Source organism: Pipra filicauda, unplaced genomic scaffold (genome assembly GCF_003945595.2).
Source record: "Pipra filicauda isolate LSUMZ 115617 unplaced genomic scaffold, ASM394559v2 scaffold13_size5146498_pilon, whole genome shotgun sequence".
Lineage (NCBI taxonomy): Eukaryota > Metazoa > Chordata > Aves > Passeriformes > Pipridae > Pipra > Pipra filicauda.
The window spans coordinates 1,283,883-1,292,055 of record NW_024103874.1 but is presented as its reverse complement, the minus strand read 5'-3'; positions in this window follow the sequence as shown (position 1 = coordinate 1,292,055).

Below are 8,173 nucleotides of genomic sequence, written 5' to 3'. Positions count from 1 at the left end.
ATATGGACCATTTTCTGACATTGCTGGAAAACAACAATAATCCCTGTGATCTTGACACGCCACCATCTCAGCAGAGCACGCAGAGCTCCCCACAGCAGTGAGGGCTGCAAGGTCTGAGGGCAGAGGGATTTAGGGCTGTTGGTACTTGCAAACACTCTGCTTCCACTCTGCCAGGAAAAAGCTCATTAATGTGATCCTGGAAGTTCAGCTGTCGAGGAGAACCTTCTGTCAAAGAGGTGGATTTTCACGCAAGACATTTTGCTACAACACAGGTAGGGACTGGGCTAAGGAATATACTTCCTTAGGAGGCAGCAGGTAGTATGATGTCCTGTGTTGGGATACAAAATAATGTCTGACAGACACAACACCTTCAAAATGACACTATTGCCATGTGCAGGGGGCTCAGAGGTGTATCCTTCCTTTCTAAGTACAGTTGGTAAGAGTGTGTTTGATCCTTCCGGAGTGAAACAGCAAAGGATTTCATTACTCTGGTTGTTTGGCAGGGGAGCAGTTGTCCTCTCCAGCACAGCTGTGCTGAAAAGTCTATTCCAAGGAGAAGTATCCAGAGCAGAGGAGAACTGACAGCAGCACAGGCTGCCCCCCATTACCCCAGCATTTGCTACTCAGGACCTGCCTATGTCCCTTCTGCTCTTCACCTTTGACACTGTACATCCAAAATGTCACAACTATCCACCCTTGTAAGGGACACAAATTCTTTGAACACCTCCCTGCCTTGGATTACTTTTCTAGCAATACTATTTAGACTGGCAGTCAAGCCAACATCATCAACTACACCTCAGTCAGGGCGTGATGGCAGCTGTGGGGAAAGAAGCAGGAGAGGATGACATCTATTAACTCATCCAGCCTGCAGTGCTAAAACACTGCCTTTTCTTGTTTTGTTTTGGTTTTTTTTCATTAATTTTTTAAAAGTAAGTCAATGCTGAGTGCTGAAATCTCTCACAAACACAGCAGAACTTCTCCAGGTAACAGCAAATTCTGTGCAGCACCTCTGCCAGAGCGGAGCCACTGGCACTGCAGAGCAGGGGCCGGCACTCGGCTCCAGTGAGCAAAGCAGGGAAGGGATCTGTGAGTGCTCCTCATCTCCAAAAGTTACACACACTCCTGCTGTACTAATAAATCCTCAAAAGAAGACTGAGAACACTGAAATACTCGGCCTCACATCAAGCATAGCTTCCAGAGGCAACATCTTTAGTCTGAGTGAACAATAAACAACCCACTAGGATGGGAATGGAAGCAAATCACCACTGACTAGGAGAGCTATGGGCAGTCCCAGCAAAAACACAGCCTGCTCACAGAGGGGCATGACTTCCCCCAGGACGGTGCCACCTCCCAGCAAAGGGCTGTTTGCTCACACCTCGAACACCAAGAGAAGATTGAAGCAAAATTTACCAGCCTGTTGTACCACACGTGGGCAACACGGAGCAACAGGACAGAAGCAGAGCAAGTGCCTCCCTCATTCCCCACTGCCTGAAATGGTCTGAAACCCTGCTCTGATGCCAAGAGCTTTAGTAGGATGCCAACCCAACAAGCACGTCAGATCATTGTGCCATCTCCTCCAAAAATCCTCCTCTGCCTTTGATATGTTAATCCTGTGTAAGGCAAATTCTCCCATTAGAATATAGTCCATTCTGGTCTCCATGCAATCTGCATTATCCAGTTCAAAGTTAAATTAAAAATCCCAACCTGTGTGAATGTTGCAATCGCATTATGAAATCTGTAAATCTATTTTTAATGTCTTAATGCTGCTCTAGTTGAACAAGGCAAAGAGGCTGCATGGCATTTGCTTTACACTTTTTGAGATTCTCATGCACTAGTTAAATATTCACTCTGCAGCGTTTGCATTTCCAGTACTGCAGGACCCTAAAATAGAAGACAAGTTTTTCTTTCCCTCTTTTGTTTTTAAAATTCCAACTACAGGTAACTTGACTCAGGGATCTCTCCAAAACCGCTGTGGAGCACTAAATATTTCAAGGAGAAAATGTTTCAGTGTAATACAGATGCCAGAAAACAGGATTTAAGTGCCAAACATGCAGCTATTTGCAGTGTTTTTATGGGGTGAAAGAACGAAATATTTGATTTCATTTCAAATTTAAGATATATTAAATGTTAATTCTCTGAGTAGCTTGTTTTTATTAAGAAAATATTTGAACATTGCTGGAACAACTCAAGCAACGGATCCAACTCAACTATCCCAAATCAACCTCTTACAGAACATTACTTGGGCGAGTAGTTTGTGCTTTTCATTCTGATCTGGGATGGAAACAAGCTCCAAAGGACTGGAATTTTCTGCATAACGAAACCTCTATTTTCTGACCAACTCGCTTTGAAAAATCAGTGTATTAAGCAGTCACATAAATCCTGCTGTTTTCACTTAAGAGTCATCCTATGAGAGGTCGGGCACTGGCTCTCTCTGCAGTCCGGCTCTTTATCACTATTAGTATTTCCCCACTCGTAACTGCGATGCATTCCCGGTATTAAGTGCATACAAACAACGTATGTATGCAAACAACTGAGAAATAAGGAAAGGACAACAGGGACAATAGAAGTATTCTGAGATCCCAGATTTTTCGGGGCAGACACCCCAGCAAACCTTTGTCTCAGACCCGCAGCAGCTCCCGCTGCTCCCCGGCCCCCGCATGGTGCTGCAGCACCATCTCCTTGTCACTTGGACTCGCAGGGAATCAGGGCACATTCCTGTAGGTGCCAGCAGGGAAAGCTTTAGCAGAGCTGTTAATAGCCGAGACATCGATCACGCCTGAGAAACGGAGATGACTCACAGCACGGTTGGGGAGTTTCGGGAAACTTTGGGCACCAAAGCGAACAAGGACTTTTAGGAGGGCAGAATTTGGGTTGGCAGGGGGTCTTGACGGACCCTGCTCGTCCTGTCCAACCCCTATTTCCCATCTTTCCTCCTCCTGTCCCCTGCTATCCCTCCCAATTCCTCCCAATCCCTCTCTGACCCCTCCTTGTCCCCCCCCCCGTCCCGGCGGTGCCCCGTACCCGTGCCGCTGCCGCCACCTCCCGGCCACCGCTTGGAAGTGCAGCCCGGCCTCGGGACGCGGGGGCAGTTTGGCTCAAAATTCCTAAAATAAAATTAAAATAAAAGAAAAAGTCTCAAAAGACTAAACCCAGCCAAGCGCCCCGCCCTGCGGCAACTCCAGCTCAGCCATTCCCTTCGGGATCCATACATTTCACAGCCCCCAGGATGCTCGGGATGCCTCTGTTCACTCCCTGCTGGGGATGTCGCATTCCCCAGGATGAATTCCCACGTGAATCCTCATTCATTTACAGGTGCTTGTTCTCACGGTAGTCGAGGTAGCTGGGGAAGTTGAATCTTCCCCCATTCAGTCAAATTCCAGCTCTTTTTACGGAAAACACAAGAATGCCAGGCTGGCTGTGCCCAGTCTCCCTGCTGCAGCCAGTCGGGAGGGATGGAGAGTGTTCAGTGATTCCTAAAAGAATGGGGACATGCAAACCAAATGAGGTTGGAGTAGCTTAAATCTCAGTGGGAAAGTAAATGGCTCCAGCTTAAGAGATCCAACCAGCCCAGCATGCCCGCTGCTGACCACAATTCAAATGCAAGCAGATTCTGTTTCACTGAATTAAACAAGAGTGCTTGTTCAAATATTAGGAAAGACAAGAAAAAACAGTCTTGGAGAAACAAATCCTGCTGTGCTGGATGAGCTCCATGGACTAACTAATCCGGGATTCTGTCCTAGGGGTCACCAACACCAAATATCTGAGAAAGGTGCAAGGTACAGACACCTCGTCTCACCTGGGACTGCAGGGATGTGAACAATTAAGGTAAACACAATAAATATATAAGAACTGGGTAGCCTTAAGTAAAAGATTAGAGCTCAACTTCATCAGCTTGAACACACAATGCAGTTATATTGACCGAGTTTTCAATTTTGTTAATGTAATTTATTGGTCCCAGTCAGATCCCAGCAGGGATGAGGAGACCAACTTCTAAGGACAGTTCTGGGCTCACTAAAAATACATGTTAATCACATTAGGAATACCGTGTTCTCACAAGTAACCTGTACTGCAAAGCCTGACTGGCAGCTGGAGCAGACAGGGTGGGAGCAGGGACAGGGCACTGGCTGTGAAAGGGAATCGATGGGGGTGAGAACAGCACACTGGCCAGGCCAGTGCTAATAATCATTCCCATTCATAAGCATAAAAGAGTCAAGTATTTCCACCCCCTTCTCCCCCTCCATTTAAAAAGTATCTGACCTAATTATTACTATCCCTGTTGTGTAAATTCAGCACTTTGTCAGTCTGAATAAATGTACATTAGCCTTAACGTGAGTGAGACAAGTTTAAACAATGAAGGCAGCTTTGTAAAGCTCCCTGCTTTTTAACTTATTTGACACCACACTAAAGAGCCCATTTAGACTAAAGAGTTCAGCACATTTTGGGACCCATTAAATACCCAGGTTGAGACTAGATACTCTCTTTTTCTTTTTTTAATTTGTCCTACCTAGTTGCTAAAGTCAGCATAATTGAGCAATAAGCTGCTTTGCATTTATTTAGCTTTGTAGGCAAGTTGCAGAAAGCTACACCCATCCTGTCCAGCACAGCCCTTCCAAGGCAGGGCAAACCCCACTTATCACTGGGACTAAGTCATTCCTCGAAATTACTTTTAATTAAAAAATTTACTTTTAATTAAAAAAGAGAGGTAACTCATGGCATAAAAATGTGACATTCATGACTGCTAGGGAAACACTCAAATTGTTTCTATTTTAGGCTAACACCACAGTTATTTCCAGAGCCAAGTCAGCCTTTCACGGAATCATTAAGGCTGGAAAATACATCCCAGAGCTCTGAGTGCCACATCCAGTTGTTCCTTGGACACCTCCAGGCATGGAGACTCCACCACCTCCCTCGGCAATGCCTGACCACCCTTTCTGTGAAGAAATTCTTCCTAATCAAGAAATTACAAGCTCCAGGCCTATCCTGACTCAAACTGCCCTCAAACTCAGTAGCCTGGAAGATGGAGGAAGTTCAGCTGGGTGAGGTGGCCTGTCCTTGGCTGCACGAGAAAGGCAGATCAGTCCCAAAAGAGCAAAGAGGGCTGAAAAACCAGACCATCATTACCCTGATCATTCCCTATTCCCTGCCCTCCTCCATCATCGAGCAAAGCATAGTCTGATTTCTGTAGGCAGCAGAAAGGAGGAGGCAAACAAGAGGGAAGAAGGGGAAAACTGGGTGGAAAAAGTAGTAGTGCAGTCAGAGATGAACACTACTGCAAAGGGAAGGGGTTGTTCTTCACCAATGCATCCTTAATTCTTAAGAAAACCTCTTAGAGCTTTCCCAAAGGTTGAGTTCTGCTAAATGTGTAGCAAAGACTTGGTAGGGAAACATTTTAAGAAGAGCATTCCATTTTACTCAATGCCATAATGAAACCGGTTCTTCCCCAAATGAGATCTGTGGTCAATCTGTAAATTGAATTCTGTCACTGACCTGTAAGAGATACTTTAAGCCACATGAAGTTAAATGCTTGACAAAACCACAGCTCTGACATTGTCAGCAGTACCTCCACAGGAACTGGGCACTTGGATGGATATTTAGTTTTAAATCCTGGTTTATAGGCAGAACTGCAGACTGATTAGGATTCCATCCCTCTTACTCATTTTGAAGGTTGGTAAAGTTTGAAACACAGAAAAAAATCCCCCAACTCAATTATAATTTCTAGCTGTCAGGAAGGAATTCTATCAGCTCCATCCTCCAGAAGGAAATCCACACTGTCTAGCAGTAATCAGTTCCATTTGTGATCCTCCCAACAAAACACTTTTTGTCTGTGATTTGTATTCATCTTAGGACACACTGACTTCAGACCCTCTGTGGATTGTAATGTCTAAACAGCCTTTTTATTTTTAAATGCAACTAAGAAACTATTTGGCAGGGTCACCACAGCTCTGAATCTGGAGCAAAATATACCAACTGCAACTGGTGTCTGGGCTGCAAAGCAAGGCAGGGCACTCACAGACAACTGTGTTCCTTCAGTTGTCAAGAATAGGACATTAATAAGAAATATTTTAATCTAACAAGCATCATGTTTTAAAGGGAACTTTCAGCTTTTTTTTTTGTCAATTTGACTGGCATGTGATGATCTCATAGTGTGGAAGCTGGAGACCAAAGCAGACTGCCTTAGCAAACCACGTGCATTTTCCCACTGCACAACTCTCAAACTTCAGTCTCCGTATGGAGGAGGTAGTTCTACATTTACTCCTAAAAAATAAATCATGGAAAATAAACATTAACATATTACAGAATGAAGTCTGACCCTTGAAGCTTACTATTCACTAACTACAGAGTTTTATCAGCAGAATGTCACTAATTCCAGTCTTTCCAGAACAGATACTACATATTCCTCCTCAGCTCTGCCTCCCCAACGGCTGCTGGGGGCACTGCTTTTTCTCTGAAGGGTTTTAGTCTTGTTTTCCAGAGATTCAGGGCTGCTACACCCTCCCCTGTGCCACCAACATTATAAAACATGGTTTAATTTCAACTAAGATTCACAGATATAAAACTCTTTGAAGACAAGCCGTTTTCAGAAGTCTTCTGGAAAAAGATGGCTGGAGAGGGAGGAATCCACCCTAAAACCCACCTCTGTCAGCTCCAGGATAGGAGCAAGGATCAAGGTGTGCAAGGTTCACTGTTCTCCATGGAGACAAAATGCCAAGTTCTCAGCACCTCTGGTTCCCTTCATGGATCCGCATGTGGCACAGGTGAGCACAGGGAGGTGTCTGTCACCTGCAGCAGGACACCACAGCTGCTCCACAGAGTCTGAGGTTGTGGATGCTGTTACGGACTATCTGGGACAAGGGGAAAAGGTAGTTTTTGGATATCCCACGAAACAGCAGGAAATATCCCACCTGATCTGGTGTGAGCAGGAAATGGAGCTGCAGTTCTGAACATCCACCGCCGGGTCTGAATGTGGGAACACCCTCAGATTTTTCGCTTCAGAGGCACCAATATTGGAAGGAGTGAACCTCTGCAAGTGTGCAGCCAGCCAGCCACATCCCAGGATTGTGGCTCAGGATACACAGCTTTCCAGCCCCTTTCCACTCATGCACATCTGGGCCAGGTTTCACGACCAGCGTTTGATCTTTGGGCTGAATTTCAGTCTAGTTCCCAGTGGGCAGGTTCCACATCACAAAAACATCCCCCTATTATGCAACTGACACTAATTGGATCCTTTTTTAAGCTCTTCAGAAGAGAGGCCAAGGCTTGAACATCATGGAAACAAAAGTAACTGTTCTGTGAATTCCCTGGAACAGACACATGGATGCAATGCTGCGGGACACTTATGTGGCATCTCAAAAAATATAGGTTTCAGATTCTAAGACTTCTGCAGTTTTCAACTTTCATCAACATTCAAATTCACCTACATTAAAAGAAAATTAAATTGCCCTCCCCAACAAAAAGCAAACCACAACAAAGCAAACATCCTCCAGCAGACTATTCACTTGAATCCATTAAAACTTGCCAAGTCAACGTTCCAGTCCACACCGCCGATCCGGCCAAGAGCACAAGTGCCAGTTTGGGCTCCTCTGTTTTACACTAACAACAGTCAATTGTGGCCAGGAATTGCATCACATGCCAGCAATATATCACATTCCTTCACTGCTGGTTTTCTGAAAAGGGAAGGAAAAGCCCTCAGCACTCACTGCCAACACTTCTACAAACCATAAACTTTTTAAGAACTTCCATTCACCATGTCAGGATGGTGGAATATCGAACACAACCCTCCCAGAGTGACACAGTACAATCTAATAAACCCAAAGGGATAGGAAGAACCTGTACACTAACTAAATCATGTCAATCATGAAATTATTTTAATATCTGAGCAGATCAAACTGAAAAAAGAAGTCACTATAATGGCCCAATGGGCAGGAAAGTCTGTTACCAGAAGCTGGACTCTGTCTGAATATTAGTAAGAAATAATTTTAAATATTTTGCTACTTCTTTAGCAAAGTAATAGCTAAATGAAAAGCATTAATTTAATTCTCCTTAGGAATTATAACTAGAAGAAAAGTGCACTCATGTATTGTCAAACAATTACACTGCAAATAAAGGACCTGATGTGGTACACCTGTTAGTGCAGTAATTTCATTATCTGTAAGCAACAAGTAATAAAGGATAA